We start from the raw sequence: 24,038 nt of genomic DNA on the forward strand, positions 1-24,038 counted from the left end.
AAAGTCTTCATGCACAGAGCTATTAATGAAATTGAACAATCTCCATCAGAAGAGAAATCAGAAAATTTCCTTGGTGAGATCAATGACCCCAATCATGTATTCTGGACTGCACATATATATATATATGTCAACAGACATATCACCAACTTTAAACTAGACACTGGAGCAAGTGTAACAGTTTTATCAGACAATGAGCCATGGTTATCAACAGATTGCCTGCAAGCAAAAGAAACTCAGTTCCCTGGTCCAGGAGGGACTGAACTGAAAGTCAAGGGAAAGCTACAGGTAATACTCCAGTACAAGGAAAAACAGATATTAGAAACACTGTATGCTGCACAGAATCAATAATTTTCTCTTTTAAGTAGAAGAGCTTGTCTAGACCTTAATCCTATCAGTAAAGTGGAAGAAAATGCATTGTGCAGAGCTACTGTTGACCATCCTACACAACAGGCTGTTAACTTCATTTCTGAGATTGAGTCATATTCTCAGCTCACTGCATCACAATGGCAGGCACGCTCAAAAAGCTCCAAGAAATTCATCATGCTCAGATGCAGGATGAGGAATGCATCCGTATCTGCCAATATTGCACGCAAGGTTGGCCACAGCAGCGTTCCAGTGGTACATTGATGAAAATCTTCTTTGAGTACAGAAATCACTTTACTATTGTGGATGTTTTGCTGGTATATGACGAGAGGCTGGTGATTCCGATCTCACTCAGGCAGACATCTTGGAGAAAATACACCAGGGCCACATGGGTGGCAGCCAGGAATACGAGAGATACAGAAGAAATTATTTCTAATTGCCAGGTATGCGCAGTGCACAGACCAGACCAGAGGGAACCTCTTTTTTTGACCCAATTTCCAAACAGACTGTGGGAACATCTGGGGATGGACATATTCATCTTTAATAGGAAATCCTACCTGATTGTTATTGATTATTTTTCCGGGTGGATCAAAGTGAAATGTTTGTACACAACAATTACTGAGACAGTCATTCGAGATTTAACAGAGATCTTTGCAACACATGGCATTCCTGACCAGATTGTGTCCAATAATGTTCCACAATTTGCAAAAGACTACTTCACACACTTTGCTGAAAACTGTGGATTTGTACATCTTATAAGTTCCCCTAGATATCTTCAATCTAATGGTGAAGCTGAAAGAGGAGTCAGAATTATCAAAGCACCGTTAAAGGAGAACGAAGATTTTCTAACAGCACTCCTAAACTACAGGTCTACTCCACTGCTATGTGGGTAAGCACCATCAGAACTGTTGATGGGGAGGAAGCTCAAAACACAACTTCTCATCCTACCCAAAAAAATACTTCCAGGGCTAGAAGTCCAGGATTATCAGAGAGTTCAAGACAAAGAAAAGACTTACCGAAAATAACAAGCTTATAATTATAACAAGAGATATTGTACCAGGAACCTACCCAAGTTGATAGAAGAAGAAAAGGTCTGGGTACGAGACCGTCTAGAGAGATGAATATCAACAGAGATCTTATTTAGTACTGTAACGACCGAGGCAGGAGGAGTGCACTGTTTTCCTAGTTCCACTTTTCCACAGGTCACAACATATATTTAAATTTCTTCTCAGTTACCAATACGAGCAATCGTAGACTCTATTTTTATCCAAGAATTAAATACACCAATGAGGTTTCTTTAATAAACAACAAAGTATCAGTTTATTATAAAACAAGTCTTAACCAGTAACAAAGAAAAGCATAAACAGACAGCTTGAAATATGAAAGTTTCCTTTTTGCCTTAGCCCCTCACACACACACACACACATACATACACTGCTTAACTGAAAAAATATAGAGTTTTATTCTTTAGAGCTCTATTACAAAGAAAAAACAGATAAAAAGCATACTTTGGCCAATTACTTGCTAATTCTTGAGGAAAAAGGAGAAGATATGGAAAGATGTCAGATGTCCTTTGTTTTGGTTTGGCGTCCCAAATATGCGTAGATAGCTGTCACTGGGATCTTCCTAGAACAGTTCTTATCTGTCGACATTGAAGATCAGTTTGGGCAGGCTTTCCAGGAAAAATGCAGCAACAGTTTCAGTCTGTTTTTTACACTTGCTTCTTGGAGATTCTCAAAGAGATGAAAAAACTGGCAGGCTTTTCAAAGAGCTGGAACAGAGTGAATTGAGGTTTGCTCCCTTGGCAAGTTTTCACCAACTGTCTTTTTAACACTGTCCACGGATGCACAGTGGCAGCAGTGTGTACCATATACAAGATGCACTGCAGCAATGCACCAAGCCTCCTTAGACAGCACCTTCCAAACCCACGACCTCTATCACCTAGAAGGACAAGGGTAGCAGATGCATGGGAACACCACCACCCGCAAGTTCCCCTCCAAGCCATACGCCATCCTGTCTTGGAACTATATCGCTGTTCCTTCACTGTCGTGGGGTCAAAATCCTGGAGCTCCCTTCCTAACAACGCTGTAGATGTACCTACCCCAATGGACTGCAGCAGTTCAAGAAGGCAGCTCACCACTACTTTCTCATGGGCAATTAGGGATGGGCAATAAATGCTGGACTTGCCAGCAATGCCCATATTCCATCAATGACTAAAACAAAACACCCAACTCACTGCCCAAAGTGAAACCAAAAACAATGTCACAAGTCAAGCGACCTGACTCCTATAAATCCTGACCTGTCACTTCTTTGTAAACATCTTTCCCGAAGTCAAAAAACCCCTACTGGATAATTATCTGAAGACAAGTGCCTTCCTGTAGGGGTAGTTTTTAGCACTCCTTGATTCTTCCAGTAACTGTTGTTTACAAGCTCGGTCCAAAAGACCATAAGATTACCTCCTTTTTTAAAAAAAAAACACAAAGTTCCAGCATCTATGGAATCCTTTTCAGTTTTAAAACCCAAGTCCTCAAAAAAATGTACTTGTAACAGTACCTACTTCAGATGGTACTATAAAAAGAAACAGGAAAAATCTTATTTCTATTCATCAAATACATCAATCAGTCATACATTTGGATGAACCAGATGTTGATTCTGAAATTCTGAAAGCACCTGAAAGCACCTGAAAGATACTACAAATCTCAGTGAAGACCATCCAAGTCAAGAAACAAGAGTTCAGAGAAAGACTACTGATCTTCCAAGTATGTCAACAACACAACTAGGGAGAGTTGTGAAGCCTCCTGACAGATTGAATCTGTGTTGTCAGAGACTTGGAGAGACTTCGGGTAGTAGGTAAAAGTCAAAATGAATGTATAAAAAAACATATGGACCAAGACCTGGGGGGAGATGTAGTATAAGGGTTTGAAAGGGTTAATATCTGGGACAGTGTGGGTAACACCTCCCACTATGATGTTGTAAGAGGTATGAGAAAGAGCAGCAGCATGGCATCAGAGGAGTTAGACATGCTTATGTAAAGTTGTATATATTTCTGTAATATGTAATAAACTAGTTATTGTTGAAACTTACCAAAGACTCAGAATCTCTCCAGGCTGGACTATCCAAACACACAACTGAGGCAGGGTGGGGGTGGGGGGGGGCATTAAATTGTGTGGGAATGTGGGGGTGGGGGGTGGGGGGATGCAAAGAGCCTGTCACCTTCCCGAGACCTTGGAATTTAGTCCTGGTCAGGAAGGCCAAAGCTGGCCTGGAGGCCAATTGAGGCTCTTAAGTGGCTAATTAATGGCCACTTAAGGGCCTCCTCCCACCGCCGCTAGAATTTTGGGAGCCCTGTCACGTGGGGAAGACACCCAATAAAACAAGGAGGCTTCCCTGCGGCCTTGGCTGGGAGTGGAGTGGTGGGGGCCTCCTCCATGGGCAATCTGTGGCCCACAGAAGGCACTGGTCGCAAAAGCCGCCCCTTGCTAACAGCCCCACCTTTAGCCTTTAAATTTGGGTAACTGATAATAGACTGCTTATGAGTATGGTTGTGATTGGGGAAGTGGCCAGACAGAAAAATAGGAACAGCAGTAGGCCATTCAGCCCCTTGAGCCTGTTACACCATTCAATGAGATCATTGCTGAACTGTATCCTAACTCCATCCACTCCCCTTAGTTCCAAATCCTTTAATACCCTTGCCTAGCAAAAATCTAACAATCTCAGATTTCAAATTATTATTTGAGCTAGCATCTAATGCTTTTTGTGGGAGAACATTCCACACGCCTGCCATTCTTTGCATAGAAAAGTGTTTCCGAACTTCTTCCATGAATAAACTTGCTCTGCTTTTAAGATTATGAGCCCTTGTCCTAGTCTTCCCCACCAACGGTAAACATTTCTCTCTATCCACCTTATCAAAATTCTAAAAGCCTGAATCAAATCTCCAATGAATCTTCTCTATTCCGGGGGATACAAACCTAGTTTATGTAATTTCTCCTCATAATCTAACCCTTGAAGCCTTGGTAACATTCCGATGGATCTGTGCTGCACACCTTCCAAGATCAATATATCCTCTCTAACATGCAGTGCTCAGAACTGTATACAGTTCTCAAGATCTAACCAAAGCTTTGTATAGCTGTAGCAAAATGTCCTGCCTTTTATATTCTAACCCTCTAGTTATAAAGGCTAACATTCTATTGGCCTTTTTGAATATTTTTTGTACTCCACTATTACATTTTAATACTCTGTGTACATGGACCCCTAAATTTCTTTGGTCCTCCACAGTTCCTAGCTTTTCACTATTTAAAAATTATGACTATTGGTTCTTCGTGGACAGATGAGCAGGGATGAGCTAAATGTTCCTCCTCATGTGTATCTATCAGGTAACCTTATTTTCCAGTGTGATATAATAACATATTATTGTAGACATCGATTCAGCAACCTGCAGAATGAGAGACCAAGGTCCTGTCAAGCAATTAATCAATTCTGATATGCTGAGTACCATCACCAGCTATTTGGTTGTTTCTGCTGTTGAACTGTCCCAGAATGAGCATTGAGCACCACTAAGATTTTTTATTCAAACTTAGTGCAGCTGTTTCCAACTAGCAAATCCCTGATCACATGAACAATGACATGGGAGATTCATTAGTACATATAACATTTATAATTTTAAATGTTTATGTTAATTTAACTTTGATAAAATAAACAAGAACTCTAAGGATGCAGATAGTGCATAGTTTTAAAATAGTGTTTTTGTAAGATTCTATTTCACTCATTCACAAGTGCAGTTTCCATCTCACCATGTCAAATCAGTGAGGAAGTACTCACTTTGCATTATTACAAATTCTGGGCTACAAATTAAAAGTAGAAGAAATAATTTAGAATAAAGTATTATTCAGTGACATTTGCCAATATGTACTTTGACATTTGTCCTATGAAACATTTTCTGATAAATATCTTGTACTGTTTGCATTTGAAATTAAACTTACACACACTGAATATATTTACAGCTCCTGGCACTGTAACTTTTGAATTATATTTAAATTGTGACAGAAAAAATACTGAGTATTTTCCATACCACTCCATACCACTTACCACCTGTCCGTAACAACTCCCTTTCACCTCCTTGTCACATTCCCTTCCTCTCCCATCATTCACATCTCTCCAATTTCTTTCTTACCTCCTTATCCCTCCTCTCCCTTCCTCCCCCTTCCCACTCACTCCATCTCCCCTATTTTTCTCCTCTCATAGCCCTTCTCCTCCCATCCCTCTCCGCTCCTATCCTTCTCTCTCATTCCACGTCCCTCACTCTACATTCTGTCTCTCCCCCTTCCCTTCCCTCCTACCCCTCCTTTCCCACTTGCCTTCCCCCTTCCCTCTCCAACTCTCCTTCCCCCTCACCCTTTACCCATCCTCTTCCCATTCCATCTCTTTTTCTCTTTCTCATTGCCTATCTTCCTCGTCTAGTAATTAACACTATATAGTAAAGTTTGAACACCACACAATGCAGTAATCAATTAACACTCCTCTGTCAGCTCCTTCAAACAGCAGAATACTAGGAGTAACTAAATATTAGACTGCCAAACTATAGCTTGGTGACCTCATTAAGGAATGTAAAGCAAGCTAGCAAGTCCAAAAATTATCATCTTAATCATAGTTTTGTCCTCCAAGTACTAATAGTGTAGATGATTTAAAAGTGGCAATATATTGAAAATTTGGAACACATGTAGTCGCAGTTTAGCTGGGGCTCAGTTGGCAGCACCCTTGCCTCTGAGGAGGTTCAAGCTCCCCTCCAGACACTTGTGCTGTTAAAAATGTCATGCCCAGTACTGCACTGTTAGAGGTGCAGCCTTTCAGAGGGGATGTTAAATCAAGGGCCCATCTGCCTTCTCAAGTGGATGTAAAAGATCCCATGGCATTATTCAGAGAAGAGCAGCGGAGTTCTCCTGCTGTCCTGGCCAATATTTAACTCTCAACTATTGTCACTAAAAGAGATTATCTGATCATTAACACATTGCTGATTGTGGGAGCTTGTTGTGTGCAAATTGGCTACTGCATTTCCTACATTGCAACAGTGACTTCATTTCAAAAGTGACTTGGCTGGAAAGCACATCCTGAGGCCATGACTCACATTGTATGCATGCTGTGCATCTGTGCCAGACAGGAGTCATGAGCCAGGAGATCAGGGGTTCCCTTGACTCCAGGTAGCCAACCTCTAACCTGATGGTCTGGGTGGAGGATAGAGGATATGAGAACTCTCAGTGGATGAAGGCACCATGACTACTATCATGAGACTGGGCATGGACCTGAATAATTCGATACTTATGGTTGCAGATTTGTTTCATAGATTTAAGGAATAGAATCCCTTCCTGCTATAGAAGGCTTGGGTGGGAGTATGCAGGGCAACGTGAGTGCAGTTGATGACTCCCTGCACCTGATGAAATCCAGCTCTCTCCTCCTGCTTGACAACTTTGATTGGAAAGGTGATGAATTCCTGGCACAAAGCAAACAGGGCATCTCTGTGACCTCTTTGATTGTAGTATGCACAAGCAACCTCAGCGATGTTCCTGATATCACACGCCCTCATAACCACAGGCAGTGTCTGGTGTGGATGCCCTGTTGCTGGGCTTTAAATGTTTGATATAACGAGTGGAAGAACTCAGTCATTGCCTCCCTGGAGAACCGGAGCCACCTGATGTACTGCTCCTCTGCAAAGTTGAGGTTGGAAATCTGGTTCCTGTACACCTCCACTGCCCTTCTCTCTTTCACCTGCATGTAGCAGCCTGTGCTGCCCCCTGCTGGCTTCCTTGCTGCTGCCGACCTTACCCCTTATGTCACAGCCCCAAAGACAAATCAAATGGAATATCCACATTCCTACAATGCTGAGAATGCAACCCTTTGAGAGTGTAGGATCTCCCAAAAATCACTCTCTCAGTTCAGCTGAACAAAGCAGTAACCAAAAACAAAAGTCAGAAATCAGCAAAACACTTTCCAGTAGCTTATCAAGTCCAAGCAGAGGCTTATCATATTTTTTATTCTTTCATGGAATGTGGATGTCGCTGGCTAGGCCAGCATTTATTGCCCACCCTTAACTGCCCTCGAGAAAGTGGTGGTGAGCTGCTTTCTTGAACCGCTGCACCCACAGTGCTGTTAGGAAGGGAGTTCCAGGATTTTGACTCAGTGACAGTGAAGAAACGGCGATATAGTTCCAAGTCAGGATGGTGTGTGGCTTGGAAGGGAACTTGCAGGTGATGATGTTCCCATGCATCTGCTGCCCTTGTCCTTCTAGGTGGCAGAGTTCGCAGGTTTGGAAGGTGCTGTCGAAGGAGCCTTGGTAAGTTGCTGCAGTGCATCTTGGAGATGGTACACACTGCTGCCACTGTGAGTCAGTGGTGAAGGGAGTGAATGTTGAAAGGAGTGAATGTTGAAGGTGGTGGATGGTAAAGATCTTCTTGAGTGTTGTTGGAGCTGCGCTCATCTGCAATATTTTGCTTTTGAATGGGAGTAAGTATCCCTTTAAATAGTGCATCTGCAGCATCTGTTCCATCTGTTAAGGCAATGACTTCCTTTAATTAAGATCCAGCAAATTAGGCAGTTCCATGTACAAATTTTGCAAATGGGCTCCTATTCTGATGCAGGACCCTCATTTTAATATTTAAACCAATGCTACATAAGGGCTGCTGAAAAATAATCTCAGGCCCAATTCAATAATGGCCTCAGTGCATGTGCAAATCAAGTAGGGCAGTCGCATAGTTAAATTCGTCATTGTTGCTCTGGTTTTCTGTCTGAAAAATGGGCAGAACAATGTTGAATGTAAACCACAAATTGGAAAGTTCACAATGGAAAGATCAGGGCTCTGTAAAGTTGAGATTGAAGTCCTCACAATTACATTATGTTCTGATTTAAAATATCTGTAAACCTTTCAGGAGAACTTACTTTTGGCTTGAAAGGCAGAATCACAGTAAACTGAAAAATGTTGGTAAATGCACCAAAAATAAAGTGTTGAAGATCAACATTTTCTAGGGGAGAGGAGAGCTTTCCTCATGACCCACTTAAAACATAAAGTACTATTGAAAGTCTTGATAGGTTCCAATGCACAAATCACATCATCTGGGCAGGTTCGACAGATATGGAGCAGCAGCCAGATCTGCTGACCATCCACCCCTTCTTATGGTGTCCAAAAATACTGCTGAACTGAGGACTGATGGAATGCTCTGCCTTAGTTCTTCCTGATGTTTGAATCCTGGAGGAGTTGGAGCCTACAATGACGGTTTCTCTGACACTGATGGGATTTTAAAATTTCCTGCAAGCTGTATGACAATCAGAAAGAGTCTTGAAAATACCAAGAGTGGCTGCTAGGAAATCTCTTGTTTTTTTCACATTCTTCACTTTTTGTCTGCATTAGCCCAACCCTTAACAACAGAGAAAAAAGTGCCACTCCAAAATACCTGCTTCCCAAGGAACAGATACCTCAGTTATGTCCACTAAAAATTATGTAAATCGGCTGACCCCAGGCTATTGGACGGGGTCAGCTTTGCGGCAAATTGACAGATGGATGTCCCTCCCTGCTGCAAGTGGATGGACAGTGTGGCTGTCAGGAATTGTGGAGACTTGGCCTCACACCTTCAGCACTCACACCCCATTTGCAATCTGTCTGAAGCCACCAGTGCTGCAAACCACACTGTCATGTATTTTGGGATTTTCTCTGCTGCAATATAAGTGATGGATATGTTTAGTATATCACAGAATCACAGAATAATACAGCGCAGAAGAGGCCCTTAGGCCCATCGAGTCTGCACCAATGCATTAAAGACACCTGACCTGTCTACCTAATCCCATTTGCCAGCACTTGGCCCATAGCCTTGAATGTTATGACGTGCCAAGTGCTCATCCAGGTACTTTTTAAAGAATGTGAGGCAACCCGCCTCTACCACCCTCCCAGGCAGGGCATTCCAGACCGTCACCACCCTCTGGGTAAAAAAGTTCTACCTCAAATCCCCCTTAAACCTCCCGCCCCTCACCTTAAACTTGTGACCCCTGTAACTGACCCTTCAACTAAGGGGAACAGCTGCTCCCTATCCACCCTGTCCATGCCCCTCATAATCTTGTACACCTTGATCAGGTCACCCCTTAGTCTTCTCTGCTCCAGCAAAACCCAAGTCTATCCAACCTCTCTTCACAGCTTAAATGTTCCATCCCAGGCAACATCCTGGTGAATCGCCTCTGCACCCCCTCCAATGCAATCAAATCCTTCCTATAATGTGGCGACCAGAACTGCACACAGTACTCCAGCTGTGGCCTTACCAAAGTTCTGTACAACTCCAACATGACCTCCCTGCTTTTGTAATCTATGCCTCGATTGATAAAGGCAAGTGTCCCATATGCCTTTTTCACCAGGAGCAGACTCGGAGGGCGGAGTTCCAGAGCGGTAAGTATAAAAAAAATCTTACCTCGGAGATTCTCGAAGCAGACTCGGAGGGCGGAGTTCCAGAGCGGTAAGTATAAAAAAAATCTTACCTCGGAGATTCTCGGAGCAGATTCGGAGGGCGGAGTTCCAGAGCGGTAAGTATAAAAAAAAACTTACCTCGGGGATTCTCGGAGCAGACTCGGAGGGCGGAGTTCCAGAGCGGTAAGTTACCTCGGGTGGGGGTAAGAAACTGAAAAAGTGACGTCACAGGAAAGCTGTGACCTGATTGGCTGGTAGGGAATCTGTACCGAATTTGAAAATAAAACTGATAAAAATTGATTAAAGCACTAATTAACTAATTAATAAGTAGAGTAACTAAACCAGAGATAGGAGATTACTGTATTTAGTTAGCATTTAGTATTTATTGTCGATATCTAGCACTAGGGACCATATAGTTAAGTGTATCATAATTTAGTAAGGATTTAATAAGTATTTATTTATTTTATATTAATTAACTAATTAGTGCTAGAAATGACAGTCAGAGGGGTAAAGTGCTTCACCTGTGAGATGTGGGAGGTCCGTGACGCTTCCAGCGTTCCGGGCGACTACATCTGCAGGAAGTGTACCCAGTTGCAGCTCCTCACAGACCGCATGGATCGGTTGGAGCGGCAACTGGATGCACTTAGGAGCATGCAGGTGGCGGAAAGCGTCATAGACAGGAGTTTTAGAGAAGTGGTTACACCCAAGGTGCAGGCAGATAGATGGCTGAACGCTAGAAGGGGCAGGCAGGCAGTGCAGGAATCCCCTGTGGCTATCCCCCTCTCTAACAAGTATACCGTTTTGGATACTGTTGGGGGGGGGATGGCCTATCAGGGGAAAACAGCAGCAGCCAGAGCAGTGGCACCATGGCTGGCACTGTTGTTCAGCAGGGAGGGACAAAGCGCAGAAGAGCAATAGTTATAGGGGACTCTATAGTCAGGGGCACAGATAGGTGCTTCTGTAGATGTGAAAGAGACTCCAGGATGGTATGTTGCCTCCCTGGTGCCAGGGTCAAGGATGTCTCTGAACGGACAGGAGGCATTCTGAAGGGGGAGGGTGAACAGCCAGAGGTTGTGGTACACATCGGTACCAATGACATAGGCAGGAAGAGTGATGAGGTCCTGCAGGGGGAGTTTAGGGACTTAGGTAGTAAGTTAAAAAACAGGACCTCTAGTGTTGTAATCTCTGGATTACTCCCTGTGCCACGTGCCAGTGAGGCTGGAAATAGGAAGATAGTGCAGCTAAACACGTGGCTGAGCAGCTGGTGTAGAGGGAGGGTTTCAGATATCTGGACCATTGGGCTTTCTTCAGGGACAGATGGGACCTGTACAAGAAGGACAGGTTGCATCTAAACTGGAAGGGCACTAATATCCTGGCTGCAAGGTTTGCTAGCGTCACTCGAGAGGGTTTAAACTAGTGTGGCAGGGGGGTGGGAACCAGAGCAGTAGGACGGCTAGTGAAGTAAATGAGGAGGACATAGTAAATAAGGCCAGTAGGACTAAGAGGAAGAGCAGGCAGGGAGATGTTGCTGAGCACAGCGGGACTGGTGGTCTGAAGTGCATTTGTTTCAATGCGAGAAGTATAACAGGTAAGGCAGATGAACTTAGAGCTTGGATTAGTACTTGGAAATATGGTGTTGTTGCTATTACAGAGACTTGGTTGAGGGAAGGGCAGGATTGGCAGCTAAATGTTCCAGGCTTTAGAAGCTTCAGGCGGGATAGAGGGGGATGTAAAAGGGGTGGGGGAGTTGCATCACTGGTTAAGGGGAATATCACAGCTGTACTGCGGGAGGACACCTCAGAGGGGTCGTGCAGCGAGGCAATATGGGTGGAGCACAGGAATAGGAAGGGTGCAGTCACGATGTTGGGGGTTTACTACAGGCCTCCCAACAGCCAGCAGGAGGTAGAGGAGCAGATATGTAGACAGATTTTGGAAAGATGTAAAGGTAACAGGGTTGTGGTGGTGGGTGATTTTAACTTCCCCAATATTGACTGGGACTCACTTAGTGCTAGGGGCTTGGATGGGGCAGAATTTGTGAGGAGCATCCAGGAGGGCTTCTTGAAACAGTATGTAGATAGTCCAACTAGGGATGGGGCCATTCTGGACCTGATATTGGGGAATGAGCCCGGCCAGGTGGTCGAAGTTTCGGTGGGGGAGCATTTCGGGAGCAGTGACCATAATTCCATAAGTTTTAAGATACTTGTGGATAAGGAAAAGAGTAGTCCTCGGGTGAAGGTGCTAAATTGGGGGAAGGCTAATTATAACAATATTAGGCAGGAACTGAAGAATTTAGATTGGGGACGGCTGTTTGAGGGTAAATCAACATCTGACATGTGGGAGTCTTTCAAACGTCAGCTGTTTCGAATCCAGGACCAGCATGTTCTTGTGAGGAAGAAAGACAAGTTTGGCAAGTTTCGGGAAGCTTGGATAACACGGGATGTTGTGAGCTTAGTCAAAAAGAAAAAGGAAGCATTTGTAAGGGCTGGAAGGCTAGGAACAGATGAAGCACTTGAGGAATATAAAGACAGCAGGAAGGAACTTAAGCAAGGAGTTAGGAGGGCTAAAAGGGGCCATGAAAAGTCATTGGCAAACAGGATTAAGGAAAATCCCAAGGCTTTTTATACATATATAAAGAGCAAGAGGGTAACCAGGGAAAGGGTTGGCCCACTCAAGAACAGAGATGGGAATCTATGTGTGGAGCCAGAGGAAATAGGCGAGGTGCTAAATAAGTACTTTGCATCAGTATTCACCAAAGAGAAGGACTTGGTGGATGATGAGCCTGGGGAAGGGAGTGCAGATAGTCTCAGTCATCTCATTATCAAATAGGAGGAGGTGTTGGGTGTCTTGCAAAGCATTAAGGTAGATAAGTCCCCAGGGCCTGATGGGATCTACGCTAGAATACTGAGGGAGGCAAGGGAAGAAATTGCTGGGGCCTTGACAGAAATCTTTGCATCCTCATTGGCTACAGGTGAGGTCCCAGAGGACTGGAGAATAGCCAATGTTGTGTCTTTGTTTAAGAAAGGTGGCAAGGATAATCCAGGAAATTATAGGCCGGTGAGCCTTACATCAGTGCTGGGAAACTATTAGAGAGGATTATTCGGAACAGGATTTACTCCCATTTGGAAACAAAAGAACTTATTAACGAGAGACAGCATGGTTTTGTGAAGGGGAGGTCGTGTCTTACTAATTTGATTGAGTTTTTTGAGGAAGTGACGAAGATGATTGATGAAGGAAGGGCAGTGGATGTTGTCTAAATGGACTTTAGTAAAGCCTTTGACAAGGTCCCGCATGGCAGACTGGTGCAAAAGGTGAAGTCACACGGGATCAGAGGTGAGCTGGCAAGATGGATACAGAACTGGCTCGGTCATAGAAGACAGAGGGTAACAGTGGATGGGTGTTTTTCTGAATGGAGGGATGTGACTAGTGGTGTTCCGCAGGGATCAGTGCTGGGACCTTTGCTGTTTGTAGTATATATAAATGATTTGGAGGAAAATGTAGCTGGTCTGATTAGTAAGTTTGCGGACGACACAAAGGTTGGTGGAGTTGCAGATAATGATGAGGATTGTCAGAGGATACAGCAGGATATAGATCGGTTGGAGACTTGGGCGGAAAATTGGCAGATGGAGTTTAATCCGGACAAATGTGAGGTAATGCATTTTGGAAGGTCTAATGCAGGTGGGAGGTATACAGTAAATGGCAGAACCCTTAGGAGTACTGACTGGCAGAGAGATCTGGGCGTACAGGTCCACAGGTCACTGAAAGTGGCAACGCAGGTGGATAAGGTAGTCAAGAAGGCATACGGCATGCTTGCCTTCATCGGTTGGGACATAGATTATAAAAATTGGCAACTCATGTTGCAGCTGTACAGAACCTTAGTTAGGCCACACTTAGAATATTGCGTGCAATTCTGGTCGCCACACTACCAGAAGGACGTGGAGGCTTTGGGGAGGGTACAGAGGAGGTTTACCAGGATGTTGCCTGGTCTGGAAGGCATTAGCTATGAGGAGAGGTTGGAAAAACTCGGATTGTTTTCACTGGAACGACGGAGGTGAAGGGGCGACATGATAGAGGTTTACAAAGTTATGAATGGCATGGACAGAGTGGATAGTCAGAAGCTTTTTCCCAGGGTGGAAGCGTCAGTTACTGGGGGACATAGGTTTAAGGTGAGAGGGGCAAAGTTTAGAGGGGATGTGCGAAGCAAGTTTTTTACACAGAGGGTGGTGAGTGCCTGGAACTTGCTGCCAGGGGAGGTGGTGGAAGCAGATACGATAGCGACGTTTAAGAGACATCTTGACAAATATATGAATAGGAAGGGAATAGAGGGATATGGGCCCCGGAAGTGCAGAAGGTGTTAGTTTAGGCAGGCATCAAGATCGGCGCAGGCTTGGAGGGCCAAATGGCCTGTTCCTGTGCTGTACTGTTCTTTGTTCTTTATCTTGACACTTATGTTGCAACAAGTACATTGCATTTTCAGTATGACTACTTGATTTCAAGTGTTTGTAGCTTATACTTAACTGCTTTAAAAGCTTTTGGTAAAAAAAAATGCTTGTGCAGTCAACATGGATTTATAAAAGGGAAATCATCTTTGACAAACCTGTCGTATCAGGATGTAAAGGGTTAATTCTGAAGACAGTGAGAGAGACCCCTCCCGCTGTACGAACAATGATGTAACAGTCAACGAGATAGGCTTGAGAAGAAGAAGATATACCAGTCCAAAGGATGCTAGCTTCGGTGCCTTGCTGAGAGAGTATATCGTAACTGTAAATAACAGAGTTGTTAGTTAACCTTTACTTTAACCTTTACTAAGACTTTCTCTAGAACACCCTACAACGCTACTAATACAAACCCAATAATGCAATAATAACTTGGAATTTTTAGAGGATGTTACTTATAGCATAGATAAAGGAGAACCAGTGGATGTGGTGTATTTGGATTTTCAGAAGGCTTTTGATAAGATCCCAAACAGGAGGCTAGTAAACAAAATTAGAGCACAAGGGATTGGGGGTAATATACTGGTATGGACTGAGCATTGGTTAACAGACAGAAAACAGAGTAGGAATATACGGGTCATTCTCAGGCTGTGGGGTACCACAAGGATCAGTGCTGGGGCCACAATCTATTTAATGATTTGGATGTGGGGACCAAATGTAATATTTCCAAATTTGCTGATTACACAAAACTAGTTGGGAATGTAGGTTGTGAGGAGGATGCAAGGAGGCTTCAAGGGGATTTGGACAGGCTAAGTGAATGTGTGAGAACATGGCAGATGGAATATAATGTGAATAAGTGTGAAGTTATCCACTTTGGTAGAAAAAACAGAAAGACAGAGTATTTCTTAAATGGTGAGAGGTTGGGAAGTGTTGATGTCCAAAGGGACCTGGGTGTCCTTGTTCATGAGTCACTAAAAGCTAGCATGCAGGTGCAGCAAGCAATTAGGAAGACAAATGGTATGTTTGCCTTCATCACAAGGGGATTTGAGTACAGGAATAAAAATGTCTTGGTGCAATTGTATAAAGCCTTGGTGAGACAACACCTGGAGTATTGTGGATAGCTTTGGTCTCCTTATCTAAGGAAGGATATACTTGCCATAGAGGGAGTGCAACAGAGGTTCACCAGACTTGTCCCTAGGATGGCAGGATTGTCTTATGAGGAGAGATTGAGGAAACTGTGCCTGTATTCTCTAGAGTTTTGAAGAATGAGAGGTGATCTTATTGGAACTTACAAAATTCTTACAGGGCGTGACAGGGTGGATGTTTCCCCTGGCTGGTGAATCTAGAAACAAGGGACATAGTCTCAGAATAAGGGGCAGGCCATTTAAGACTGAGATGAGGAGGAATTTCTTCACTCAGAGGGTGGTAAATCTTTGGAATTCTCTACCCCAGCGGGCTGCAGACGCTCAGTCATTGAGCATGTTTAAGAGAGAAATCGATAGATATCTGGATATTAATGACATCAAGGAATATGGGAATAGTGTAGGAAAGTGGCATTGAGGTAGATAATCAGCCATGTTCTAATTGAACAGTGGAGCAGGCTCGATGGACTGAATGGCCTACTCGTGCTTCTACATTCCTATGGTAGTTTTTGAGGTTGGCATTTATGTTACGATTTTGATCCCAACAGAATCTGATGGAAGATCATTGACATGAAACATTAACCCTAAGCTTCTCTCTCCACAAATGTTGCCTGACCTTTTGAATGTTTCCAACATTTTCTGTTTTAATTTTGTGCAAGGATAGTTTATCAGCTCACTGTGATAGTGTTTCTTTTACACTTTTATGGCCCTCTTTGTCTTGCCAATGAATACTGAGAATCCCTGAAATCAGACAGAGCCGAGAACATAAGGGGATAGAGATAAAAGACTATTATTGTTGATGGAAATTCCAGGAAAATAGCTTTGGCAGCCACAGTAACTGTTAGACATGCTTAGCTAACAGCTAAGGCTGCCCTCTGCTGACTAATAGGTTCATAGGCAAGCACTAGAACTTGGTTAAAGAACCAGAAATAAAAGTTTCAGGGAACTGAAATCAACATCAGTGAATCATTCATTCCATATAATTAATTTTACTGCAGTGATAATTAACAGTAACAAATTGTAATATATGTACTGAAGGTATTCTTCACTAATTCAGTCTCAGTAAATGTGAAAAGAACATTCAGCCCACTTAGACTGATCCTTCTAAGAGACCATGCACAATTTCTGCTGAGATAGGATCCCCCCAACCATTTAATGAGGTACATAACCATACATAAACACATTTGTTGGTGTTTTAGACTTTACAAATCTTTGTTTAGTACCAGTTTTTCCAAGATGATCAAGAAGGAAAAAACTTGCATTTATTTACTGACTTACAATCTTAAGATGTCCAAAACCACTTTATAGCCAGTTAAGTACTTTTGAACTATAATCACTGTTGTAATGTAGAAAACATGTCAGCCAATTTGCACACAGTCAGATCCCACAAAGAGCAATGTGTTAATGACTAGATAATCTGTTTTTTAGTGATATTGGTTGAGGGATAAATATTGGCCAGGGAACTGTGGAGAACGCCCCTGCGCTTCTTTAAAGTAGTGCCATGGGATATTTTACATCCACCTGAGATGGCAAATGGAGCCATGGTTTAACCTCTCATCCAAAAAACAGCACTTCTGACAGTGCAGCATTCCCTCAGTAGTGCAATGCAGTGTCAGTCCAACTTTTGTGCTCAAGGCTCTGAAATGGGACTTAGACCCACAACTTTCTAACTCAGAGAGAAGAGTGCTATCACTGAACTACAGCTGATACCTGATAAAAGCATATCTTTGCTAATTCTTAGGCAAGAGTTATTGCAGATTACCTCATTACCTTTAACCTTTGCAGCAGCATCCACTACAGATTGCCTCTTAGGAATGAATACTGCAGCGGTTCAAGAAGGTGACTCACTACCATCTTCTCATGGGCAATTAAGGATGGGGAATGAATGCTGGCTGAGCCAGCAATGCCCACATCCCATGAAAGAATAAAAAAAACCAAATAAAATGCAAACTCAAATAACCTAAACTAGTTTGGCTTGGATTCATTGGCACGATGAGGCTGATTGTGCTCACCCTATGGGCCCCACTATGCATGTACACAAGTCAGGTGAATACATTTGATCTGAACTCACCTGTATTGAATTGATCCAAAGTAGTTCAATGGGAAGCTGACCTTTGGCAGGGACTTGTGACTGAAACAGGCAAAAATTCAACCACTACTGTCTCTTGCAACTTCTCCCACTTGGGCAGGGCTGGGCACAAGGCCTGCTTCTTTTGGGCATTGTTCCTAATGACAGATCACCTGGCATTGAGACAAGAAAGTGAGGCGGTAAGTGCCGCTCTCGCTTTCCTGCCTCATTTGCATACCCATTGCTATGCATGTGTCTGCTGTAGGCTCAAGGGCTACATCCCTGCCTTCCTTGGGATTTCCAGGTAATTCTCAGGCAATGCATGGGGAGTGAAGACCTGATATCAGGGGTCCCCACCCGTTTTATGTCTGCTTTGCATTAAATGTCAGCCATGCCTCAGTTGGTAGCACTCTCCTCTCTGAGTCAGAGGGTTCTGGGTTTAAGTCCCACTCCAGGACCTGAGCACAAAACTCAAGTCTCTCACTCCTGTGCAATACTGAGAGAGTGCTGCACTGTCAGAAGTGCCATCTTTCAGATGAGATGTTAAACAGAGACCCCATCTGCCCTCTGAGGTGGATGTAAAAGATCCCAAGGCACAATTCTCCAGTATCCTGGCCAATATTTATCACTTAATCAATATCACAAAAACAGATTATCTGGTCATTATTACATTGCTGTTTGTGGGAGCTTGCTGTGCACAAATTGGCTGTCACATTTCTTACATTAAAAAAATGACTACACTTCAAAAAATACTTAGAATCATAGAATGGTTACAGCACAGCAGGGTGTCATACTGCCTCCCTGTAAGAGCAACTCAGCTAGACCCACTCCCATTGCCTTTTCCCCGTAGCCCTGCAAATTTTGAAAGCCATGATTGAATCTGCCACCATCACACTCTCAGGCAGTGCATTCCAGATCCTAACCACTCCCTGTGCTAAAAAGTGTCTCCTCATGTCACCTCCGGTTCTTTTGTAATCATCTTAAATTGGTGTCCTTTGGTTCTTGACGCTTCTGCCAATGGGAACTGTTTCGTCTTTGTGGCCCCCCTGCTGGAACACTTACACATAACAACCAGTTCCTCGCTAATTAGTTCCTAACACTTTACAGATAGTATAACAATATATACATATATAACATCCCTCTTTCTTTAAAACATAATGCCCCTATATCAACATAACTGTCAATATAAATAAAGATTATCATCCGACATATGGAAGTAACCTGAACCCCTTTTTAGAGTCTTTTATAGTGTGTATTCTTTTAAAAAATATATTATTCTCGGTATTGTTTGGGCGGTAAGATGTTGTGCCTCCACCTTGTAGATTTGGCATTTGTTACTCTCAGTGGTGAGTTGGCTCGCTGTACAGGCGATGTTGTGTCACTTGCTGGTGATGTTGTTAATGTTGTCTCACTGGATAGTGATGTTTCCGGTGTTGTTGGTGGTCTTTTTTGTTGTTCCAGCCCAGTGTAGGTCGAATATGGATTCTGTTCCTTCTCATTTGGTTACCGGTTTCAGTCTCAATGATAAATGACCTTGGAGTCTCAACTTCACTAACAACTTTTGCTGGGCTCCAGGTTTTCATGATTGGATCCTGTATGTGTACAGTTTGCACTTTCAACAGCTCGGGTGGGGATTTAGCATATTTTTTGAGGTGTTGCTCTCCTCTTACCTGTGCTTCAGTGAGTTGTTGTCTCACTTCCTCCTGGTCACTTGAAGGATGTATTTTGCTTGGCAGTTGTCTTATATTTTCTTCCATTTAACAGCTTTGCAGGTGATTTCATGTCAACCTTGAGAGGTGTGGATCAGAGTGACAATAAGGCCAGGTTTGGGTCTTCCTTCATCTCTTGGCATTTTACAGGTGTTCTTTTGACCGTCTGGACATGTCTTTCTATAAATCCGTGTCCCTGTGGGTAGTGTGGTGATGAGGTGATGGTGTTGAACCCATACTGGTCAGCGAATTCCTTAAATTCTCTGGATGTAAATTGGCTGCCATTGTCACATATTAACCTTTCAGGAATCCCTTGCTCAGTGAACAGAACTCGTACTGCTGAGATTATTGTTGTGGCTCTCAAATCTTTCATCTTCCGGATAAAAGGGAATTTTGAGTAATAGTCATAGAGAGATACAGCACTGAAACAGGCCCTTCGAGTCCATGCCAACCATCAACCACCCATTTATACTAATCCTACATTAATCCCTTTTTCCCTCTCACATCCCCACCTTCCCTCAAATTCTCCTACCACCTACCTACACTAGGGGCAATTTTGTTTTTTATAATGGCCAATTACCTATCAACCCACAAGTCTTTAGCATGTGGGAGGAAACCACAGCACCCAGAGGAAACCCATACAGTCACAGGGAGTATTTGCAAACTCTACACAGACAGTACCCAGAACCGAACCTGGGTCACTGGAGCTGTGAGGCTGCGCTGCTAGCCACTGCGCCACTCTGTGACGACGAGATACCATTCTTGATTATGTGTGAATAAATCGACTCCTACAGTATGCCATGGTCTGGGTGGTACTTCAGTAGCTATCATCTCTTTCCATTGGGAGTTTCTGTACTTCTGGCATATATTGCATGTAGACACCATATTTTCGGTCTTTGTATATGCGTATCCAGTACACAGCAGATTTGGCTCTGAGCTTACACTTCTCCATTCCCATATGGCTTTCGTGTATCTTTTAGAGAAGTTCTTCCTGTATTGTTTTGGGTATGACTGTTCTGGATCCAGCCAGCAGAACACCAGCTTCTAGTGAGATGTCATCTCTGATAGACTAGTACTGCCGTATTGCTGGCTGTGTTTGCTGTATCTTGTCAGGCCATCCTTGGATCACCTGCTGAGATAGCATCTATAACTCATCATCATTGCTGGTCTCATCTCTAATTTGACTCGGTTTCAGTGGTGTTGCGTTCACTAGGTGATGAATTTTTATACCTAGATCTTCTATCTCAAGTTTCTCCTCTGGTGACAACCGAGATAGGGTGTCTGCCAGCACCATTTCTCTTCCTGGCTTATATTTCAGAGTGAAATCATAACTCTGAAGCCTCAAGAGCAACCTCTGCAGTCTTGCTGGTGCTTTACATAGATTTTTCTTGTAGATCTGCTCCAGTGGACGATGATCACTCGCCACTGTGAACTTTCTCTCATTGAGGTATGTGTGGAATGTCTCACACCCATACATGATTGCCAAAAGCTCTCTCTCTATGTTGGCATATCTTGTCTCAGCTGATGTCAGAGCTTTGGATGCAAATGCTATTGGCTTTCCCTCTTGTACCAGGGCTGCTCCCAGTCCTTTTGTGGAAGCATCTACTTACAGAGTGACAGGTTTCTTTCAGTCGTAGTATGACAGACTTGGTCTCCTTGCATACTACCTTTTTGAGTTTGTTGTTTCACTGCATCAACCCTGCTGCTTGCCTCTTGGCTTAAATGAAGGCTAGCCATTTGAGAAGTCAGAGTCTTCATCTGTCTGCTCGTGGCTTCATGTGCTCTGGTAGTGTCTACAGCCTGCGATATTGTGAGCTTGTCCTGTCCGATTAGAGCTTTCTGTACTTCAGGATGTGCAGAACCCCAAATGAGCTGATCTATCAGCCGTTTATCTGTGTCCTTAAATTTACATTTTCTGGCCTCATTTTTCAATCTTGCTACAAAATTGTCAATAGGCTCACCTAGGTCCTGTCAGAGGCCTTGAAATTCATATCGATATATCCGATGATTTGATTTTGGCTGGAAATGGTGCTGAATCTTTCAAAAGTTTTGTGTGGGTTTCTGCTCTCCTCTTCACTTAGGTCCCAGCTGTTAAATAAATTTAATCCTTTATCTCCAGCCCTCAGAAGTATATAGCTGACCCTCTCCTCTTCTTTAGTTCCCTGTAGGAAATTACTGAATGCCAAATTGCACTTTTGTTTAGACTTCTCAAATGCCTCTATGACATCATCAGCTTCCCAATTCATGATGGGCTGTAGCAGTGCATTCATTCCTGTCCTGGCTGACATTTTTTTTAGAGTTTTTGCACGAGTCACTCAGTTTTTCTTTCTCTCGCTGTGGGACTAATTTGCGTCACTTTTCTCAATCTGAAGCTTTTAAAAATGTTCTAGGTTTTTTCACAGACACTTGCTGCCACCATGTTTCATCTTTATGTTGTTTCTGGTTCCCAGACGTTGGAAAGAATCACACTTTAAATTTGGAAAAGGCTGGATTCAGTCTTGTTTATTACGGCACCATGCTCTGTCCTATAGAACCTGATTCAACTGGTTCTTGTGTTACATATAACATGACTCCCCAGTGCAGACGTGAATGTGGCCCCCCACTGGAAGACTTACACATAACAACTAGTTACTCGCTAATTAGTTCCTAACACTTTACAGATAGTATAACAATATATAACAGGAACAGTTTCTCCCTACCTACTCTGTCCAGAGCCCTCATCATTTTGACCACCTCTGTCAAATCTCTTCTCTCCAAGGAGAACAGCTCCAGCTTCACCAATCTATCTGCATAACTGAAGTCTCTCATTCCCCAGAACCATTCGCGTGAATCTTTTCTGCACCCTCTCCAATTCCTTCACATCCTTCCAAAAGTGATGTGCACAGAATTGGACACAATATTCCAGTTGAGACCAAACCAGATGTTACGGTTAAGTGAGGAGAGGTCGAAGGGCTTCCCTCTTTTCTCTCTCTTTGTTTGACCACAACAGGTTCAAATCTTTTTTCAAGTGGATGTACTGGCTAATTCATAAGTGTTTGATTACTTACTTGCTATGATCCTATCAAGAATCAATCCGCCAGGTTTTCTTGAGTTAACAAAGAAAGAGGTTAACTTTTTTGTAACTAAACTGAACGAATAAAAATAATAAACAATGCGCCAACTTTCACTCACACACACACTCTGGAGGTTTACACACACACAAATAGTTTACAGAGTGGGGAAAAATAGATTGGTTGAGTTAGAGTCCATAAAACAAAATGGTATACAGTCTGGGTTTGATGATTCGGCTGGCTTCTAGCTGAATTCAGTGGTCCTGAGGCTTTTAGTTTGAAGAGGTAGATGACTGGTTTGGTGGGTCTCTTGGAGATAGCGATGCAAATGATTTCCTCCAATGGGGTTTCTGATTGTAGCCAGAGCATGCAAAGGTGGTCAGTCAACGAGTAGGATTTGAAAACTTTCAAATTGGAATGGAGAGACAGAGAGGGTCCCCTGCTTAGTGTCTGCTCATGTCAGAGTCCAGCTGCTTCTCCACTGCTGCAGAGAAAACACCAGCTGAAAACCATAGATGGGGAAGGGCTTGTCACATGATAGTCACTCAATGATTCAAACACAGCAGTTAGCAGTATTTCCTCTTCTGCTAAAAGAAAGAGAACAAACAGTTCCCTTAAACTTCCTGGGTCCTGGTTCTTGCTAGGGAATTAACCGACATTTCGTCTCCCTCCTTACAGTCCTTGCATGTAGGATACAATATTGCAAATTAGGTGACTGTCCTAAGATGCTAGCAAAGTCATTTTTTAAAATGTCTTTAAAAAAAAATACAAATTCAGATCTCCAGTCAGTGGATTAAAGAAAATTATCATTCAACAAAGCACAATGGCGTAACATAGCATTTTATAAAGATTCACCATAACTTCCTTGACTTTGTACTCTATGCCTCTAGTTATAAAGCCCAGGATCCTGTATGCATTATTAGCTGCTTTCTCAACCTACCCTGCCACCTTCACCAATTTCTGCACATATACCTCCAGATACCTCTGCTCCTGCACCCTCTTCAGAATTGTATCCTTTATTTTATATTGCCTTTTCTTGTTCTTCCTACCAAAACGTATCACTTCACACTTCTCTGCATTAAATTGCATCTGCCACGTGTCCACTCATTCCAGCAGCCTATGTCCTCTTGAAGTTTATCACTATCCTCCTCACAGTTCACAATACTTCCAAGTTTTGTGTCATCTGCAAATTTTGAAATTGTGCCCTGTACACCCAAGTCTAGGTCATTAATATAGATCAAGAAAAGCAGTGATCCTAACACTGACCCATAGGGAATCCCAGTATATACATTCCTTCAGTTCACCACGACCCTCTGTTTCCTCTTCATTGGCTGTAAAGCACAACGAGACATCCAGTGGTCATGAAAGGCTCTATCTAATTACAAGTCTTTTTTTCTTTAAGGGAATAAGCAGTGAGAAATAAATCCTAATAATTGAATCTGGTTTAATTTGGTCTCCGACATCTAGAATTTCCATGCAAGTTAGAATCATAGAAACATACAGCACAGAAGGGCGCCATTCAGGCCATCAGCCTGTGCCAGCTGATTAAAACAACTGTTGAATTTAGTTGCACATCCCAGCATTCTCTCTAAAACCGTACAAATTAGTTCTCTTCAAATACATGAACAAATGCCTTTTGAAAGTTCCTATGGAATCTGACTCCACCATCCTTTCAGGTTGTGTGTTCCATATCTTAACAACCCTCTGTGTGAAGAAATTTCTCCTCATTTACCCTCTAGCTCTTTTGCCAATTATTTTACATATATGACCTGTGGTTAGTGACCCCCCCCTATCGATCGAAACCTCTCATTATTTTGAACACCTCTATTACATCTCCCCT

The sequence above is a fragment of the Heterodontus francisci genome, chromosome 4 (assembly GCF_036365525.1).
Source record: "Heterodontus francisci isolate sHetFra1 chromosome 4, sHetFra1.hap1, whole genome shotgun sequence".
NCBI classification, from domain to species: domain Eukaryota; kingdom Metazoa; phylum Chordata; class Chondrichthyes; order Heterodontiformes; family Heterodontidae; genus Heterodontus; species Heterodontus francisci.